Source organism: Ostrea edulis, chromosome 2 (assembly GCF_947568905.1).
Source record: "Ostrea edulis chromosome 2, xbOstEdul1.1, whole genome shotgun sequence".
NCBI classification, from domain to species: domain Eukaryota; kingdom Metazoa; phylum Mollusca; class Bivalvia; order Ostreida; family Ostreidae; genus Ostrea; species Ostrea edulis.
Window position 1 is genome coordinate 80,094,869 of NC_079165.1, and position 6,703 is coordinate 80,101,571.

At 33.6% G+C, this 6,703-nt stretch overlaps 1 protein-coding gene across 33 annotated transcripts in view; it reads left to right on the forward strand.

The window, feature by feature from the left end:
• LOC125682373 (dual specificity calcium/calmodulin-dependent 3',5'-cyclic nucleotide phosphodiesterase 1A-like) overlaps window positions 1-6,703 on the forward strand; it is a 196,329-nt gene that overhangs the window by 96,070 nt on the left and 93,556 nt on the right. The window lies entirely within an intron of this gene.

Sequence of the window (6,703 nt, forward strand, 5' to 3'; positions counted from 1 at the left end):
GTGTTGTGAAAATAATTCAAGAGAGTCTGTATATATCTGATTTAATTATCAAGTAATATTAAATCAAAATATACTTAAAGTATATGGTCAAACATACTGCATCCAATTCAGATATATTAACCCATTCTAAAATTACAAATATCTACTAATTAGAAAAAATACCGTAGGTGTACTTATATTAGCGTTCATTCATAATTTAGTACCTTTGGCACTGGAACCAAATCAGCAATTTGGTTACCTTGAAATACAAAAATCTTTCTTTAACCATCATCATACATAATAAAGGTGCTAAATCATGACCATGGCAAATAATGCATCCTCTCCAAAGGCAATAAATTCTTTTAGAATACACCAACGTTTGTAAACTGCAGTAACAGGAGTATTCTGATGTTGATGTGCAAAATTAATTGTCAAAATATATTCTTAATTTCTTGATATTTCTGTATAGTTTTAGCTCATTAAACAAACTTGTTCAAAAACAGTAATGCAAATTATTCATAATGAATCGAAGAACATTTTATGTGTAACAGCAGTGCCGAATGAGCCGAATAATGGATAGAGGCTGGTTATCACTTTATAGAGACACCACGGTACTGTGTGTGTGACCCCCCCCCCCCCCCCCCACCCGTGACCCCCCCCCCCCCCCAAGATTCCTCATTATTTTAGTTCTCAACTTCGGCTATAATGGAATAGATGAGCTGGTCAGAAGTCGCAGGAGAGAAGGTTGAAGTTGATACTAATTAAAGAGACCAAAGACACGGAATAATTCCAATAATTTGATTTCAGTCCATGTAACCCTCCCACAAATTAAATTTACTGTGTGAAGAGAGAATTTTCCAGAAGTTAGCTATAGTATAAGGTCAGGCTAATGTCGGGCTGCCATCGACTTCTTCGTGGTTCTAGTTTGATGGATTGGAACTGAAAAATAAATGATTTGGTCTTCTAACAAGAATGTACATTGTCCAGGGGGTATTCATTGATGCATTGTCCAGAGAAGGTGATCACATTTATATTAGGTATATTGTTCTCTCGGTGTGAATCTGCAAGAGCTAAAAAATTACCTTTGGTAATGAGGCAGATACCTGTAGTGTAGAAAAGGACAGTGGCCTGTAAAATCAATCATTATATCTTATTGTTAAAATCAAAGATTCTCCATAATCTGTATAAGTATATATACATTGTAAGGCCTGATATGGAATGAATATTTATGATATTATCAAAATCATATAGTGTTGGTAGGTAGGATTACTTTGTGTTTGGTCAGTATATTGTTCTTATCAATTCAGTTGTAGGGCTTCCAAGTTCAGATGTCAATGGCATAACCAAGTTGTCAGTACTTGTCGCAATGCCAAACCACAAGGGGGGGGGGGGGGGGGGGGGGGGGGGGGGGGCTGCATGTGTCATGCAATTGCCAAAAAAAAATTCTAATTCCAAATATTCGTTGATTTAAGCAAAAAATATAGACAATAAAATTGAAAGTATTCTTAATTATTTTGTAATGATTTATCACACAAACTCAAAAGAAACAAACTTCAGACTTTTCTGCATATCAAAAAATCATGTGCCTAAAAATCATGCTGTTTGTTTATACCCCACAAAACACACTGTACACTCTGTTGGGTTGTTGTGGATGTAAATATAAACAATGGAGTGAGTGGGGGAGATGACCGTTGCCTGGGCATTGTAGATACATTTTCATGGCATGCTTTAAATTTCTTACATTTCTGACATAGCTGTACTTTCCTGTAATGACAATAAAATCACACTTTAACACAGGATCATCCAGCATGTTTAGACTATATATTAAACATCCAAACTTTCATCCTATCTGAATTGATATTTCTTTGATGAAATAGGATTTAGCTGGAGATGAGCAAAAGGGCCAGAGAGAGAGCTCTTAAACACCAAATAAAAGGTCAATAGAAAGCCCTTAAATACAAAATAGAGGGTCAATAGGAAGCCCTTAAATACAAAATAAAGGGTCAATAAGCCCTTAGATACAATATAAAGGGTCAATAGGAAGCCCTTAATCACAAAATAATGGGTCAATAGGAAGCCCTTAAATACAAAATAAAGGGCAATAGAAAGCCCTTAAAACACAAAATCGGCCAAGAGGTGACCCAGAAAAAAACATTCTAAATCATTTTGTAGTTTACTAGACGCCCATAGATACAATATAAAGGGTCAATAGGAAGCTCTTAAATACATAATAAAGGGTCAATAGGAAGCCCTTAACATAAAGGGTCAGTAGGATAAGCCCTTAAATACAAAACATTGGATTAAGGGCTGATATTTAGATGCTGACTTAACAGTGCGTGTAATGTTTGAAGAATTCAGATAGATTCTACACACATCAAAGGAATTGAAGTCTAAAAGGATAAGAAAATGATATACATGGTACAGTATAAGTACTGGGAATTGAAGGCATTGTTTAGACTGAAGAAGAAGATACTATAGGCACCATTTGTCACCTAATTACTGGAACAAAGTGCAATGTCTTCAGGCTGTGCAATAGAATTGTGTAGAATTACAATTCATTGCTGTGTTTCTGCTTGCTACAATCAATAGACCTCAGTGTGGATTCCAGTGGTCAATGCTGGGATGTGAGGCTTCTACCTTTGTAAGGAAAACACGAATTCTTCTGTAGATTTGTTATTTTAGTGTCAGTTAGTTGTCCTGCTTTAATAGAGATATGAGCTCTCAGTCATGTGGTACTAATCAAGTAATACTGTTTTTATTGGAATTCATGCAGATATCTTTGTTTGCTTCAACTAAGGTCTAAGCCGTCCTTAAAATTCCTCTTTACAAAATTACAGATAGACTTAAAGGATATATTTTTTATTTCATGCTTTGGATTTTATATAATTTTATTCAATAATAGTATGATTAGCAGAAGATAAAACATTTCTTCAATTACAAAGGGAGGTAATGAACTTCTGTTGAGGTCATGAAATATTCAACTATAGATAAGATGAAACGCATTTGATTTTGACAGAAAAACAGACAAGGATGGAATAATATTTAAGATTTACTTCAGAGTATTGTACAGATAAAATACAAGGAGAAATTTACCCACTTAGCTCTTGAAGAAAAACTTACTTGAGGTCAAAGAGTGGAAGAAAAAGCGGGGGTTAAAGACCTCAAATCAATTTCTCATGTTCAACTCATCCTAATGAACTTTGACTTTATGTAACATTTAGCTCGTTTCTGAATATTCCTAATGAACTTTGACTTTATCATAGCATTTAGCTCATTTCTAAATATTCCTAATGAACTTTTGACTTTATCATAGCATTTAGCTCATTTCTGAATATTCCTAATGAACTTTGACTTTATTGTAGCATTTAGCTCATCATTCTAAGTAGGATTTGGCCTTGAAAGCTCACCTGGGGTTTGTTCAGAGTGTAAAGCTTGACTTGTCAGATCGGTGTTGTGTAGCTGCTGATTTGGTTCAAGTTTTCGGAAGTACATTACCTTTCCCTAGTATTAAATTTTATCTGTAACAAAAAAAAAAAAAAAGCATGGAGGATGCTTCATTGATGGATAATACTTATACCCTGCCTTGTGTGCTGCTTAAGACCTATTTTTTCCAAAAATAAATGACCACTCCTTAGTCAAAGATTTCAGACCAAACTTGCATGGAAGCACTCATTGGTCAATGATTTCAGGTAGCTGGATCATACTTCAATGGCAGGGATTTCAATTCAGAATGAAGCACTGGTTCATACATATACATACAGACTGGCATGGCCTCTGAAAAATGTTAAAAAATGACTATGCATAATTGATAAGATTCATGTGGTTTCCGAATGGTATGGGAGTCATGACATTAACTCAGATGAGCAGTGCAGTTGTGACTTAAAAATTCCATTTTGCAGGACAGTGATAGTGTGTTCTTATAATCCAATACTTTCCCACGAGGATTTGATAAAAGTCAGTTTTATAGACAATACTGAATAGTACTAAGTAGTTGACATGTGACATGAATCTAATATTAGACTTGGCAGCTTTAATCTGATAACAAGGTTTAGAAAGTCTTGTAATTGATATTGCCCGGTGATCTATATCATTTAATTATTCCGGACAATTTTACACCCATATGTCCCCAGCTACTGTTATCGTCAATAACAGCCATATTGATAAGGACCAGAGCTTAATTAAACACAGGGAACAAAATGGGATAGCATTCAGAAGCCTTATGAGGGCCATATAGATCGTGGTCATTTCTGTTAGTGGAGAGAGATGATGGTCATTTGTGTATATTGCAGACCGCAGTGTTTACTCCGGAGGCCATGAGAAAAATTGTCTTGCAGATAAATCCATCCTGTTTGTACAAATATTGGTTAATAGCTATAGTATCAATGGTGGATTATATTATTGAAAGACTGAAGAAGCTAGAAAATGTGAGGGAGAGTGGGTGTATCAAGCTATATGTCAACTGATTTTTCTTTCATTAATTATACATTTTTAAGAAATAATTCTATGAAGGAATGTGAGCACATGTAAACAATTACAATGTATGAGAAGATGATGAGATGGTAATTAGATATTGATGAAGTGAAATGAGTTGGATGTGAGATGAGATGGAGATGAGGTGAGATGAAGATGAGATGGGGATGAGGTGAAGATGGGATGAGTTTAGATGAGATGGGGATGAAATGCACAGGCATAAGAATGAGAATTTGTCGTGAGCATCCATGTGATATTAAGGAAATTGGGGAGACTTGCCCATGACTAAAATATTCAACTCCTCAGGACTCCACAAGAATCACCCATGACTAAAATATTCAACTGGTGAATTGCGAAATATAGTCATCGCAAATGAAAGTTTGTGTATGAGACTGGATTATAAAATCGTATATCTCAGTGAATGCAGAAATAGAAAAATAACAGTCAGATTAGATTACACCTAAAATGGCCTATACATGTAAATTTTAACGTAGCAATCAAAAGATTTCCCAGGAGAATCACTTAGATTGAATGAAGATGGTAAATTATGATATAAAAAACTTTACATTGGAGTTTTGATAACATATACCAGTAGGTGGTTATTCTATCAACATGCAGAATTAGCAATTAATTTGCCAAAAAAAAAATATATATATAATATATAATTTGGGTTTATAGTTAGCAAATCTGTGATTTGAGCTACATATAAACAGTATAGAATATCAAATTTTCAAAATAAAATAGACAATTCTTACATGAACTTTCCAATGTACATTTACTTGGAGTGGTGGAATGAAAACACAAACCATGCTGTCTGCTTGAAGCGTAGTATTACCTGTATCTGCATGGAGAACAGTGAACCTAATGATTAATTGAATGTTTTTGTGCTGCTGTGTTGTTTTCAGTGTGTACCAGTATATTGAGTCACTCTAACAGTAATACACAGTTGTACAATAAAAATCACCATAAATACTGCAAGACTGAAATAGTGCTGATCTGTGTGTATAAGTGTTTTATTTAATAGTGCTGATCTGTGTGTATAAGTGTTTTGTTTAATAGTGCTGATCTGTGTGTATAAGTGTTTTATTTAATAGTGCTGATCTGTGTGTATAAGTGTTTTATTTAATAGTGCTGATCTGTGTGACTATAAGTGTTTTATTTAATAGTGCTGATCTGTGTGTATAAGTGTTTTATTTAATAGTGCTGATCTGTGTGTATAAGTGTTTTGTTTAATAGTGCTGATCTGTGTGTATAAGTGTTTTATTTAATAGTGCTGATCTGTGTGTATAAGTGTTTTATTTAATAGTGCTGATCTGTGTGACTATAAGTGTTTTGTTTAATAGTGCTGATCTGTGTGTATAAGTGTTTTATTTAATAGTGCTGATCTGTGTGTATAAGTGTTTTGTTTAATAGTGCTGATCTGTGTGTATAAGTGTTTTATTTAATAGTGCTGATCTGTGTGTATAAGTGTTTTATTTAATAGTGCTGATCTGTGTGTATAAGTGTTTTGTTTAATAGTGCTGATCTGTGTGTATAAGTGTTTTATTTAATAGTGCTGATCTGTGTGTATAAGTGTTTTATTTAATAGTGCTGATCTGTGTGTATAAGTGTTTTATTTAATAGTGCTGATCTGTGTGTATAAGTGTTTTATTTAATAGTGCTGATCTGTGTGACTATAAGTGTTTTATTTAATAGTGCTGATCTGTGTGTATAAGTGTTTTATTTAATAGTGCTGATCTGTGTGTATAAGTGTTTTATTTAATAGTGCTGATCTGTGTGTATAAGTGTTTTATTTAATAGTGCTGATCTGTGTGACTATAAGTGTTTTATTTAATAGTGCTGATCTGTGTGTATAAGTGTTTTGTTTAATAGTGCTGATCTGTGTGACTATATGTGTTTTATTTAATAGTGCTGATCTGTGTGTATAAGTGTTTTGTTTAATAGTGCTGATCTGTGTGTATAAGTGTTTTATTTAATAGTGCTGATCTGTGTGACTATAAGTGTTTTATTTAATAGTGCTGATCTGTGTGGATAAGTGTTTTGTTTAATAGTGCTGATCTGTGTGTATAAGTGTTTTATTTAATAGTGCTGATCTGTGTGTATAAGTGTTTTATTTAATAGTGCTGATCTGTGTGACTATAAGTGTTTTATTTAATAGTGCTGATCTGTGTGTATAAGTGTTTTGTTTAATAGTGCTGATCTGTGTGTATAAGTGTTTTATTTAATAGTGCTGATCTGTGTGTATAAGTGTTTT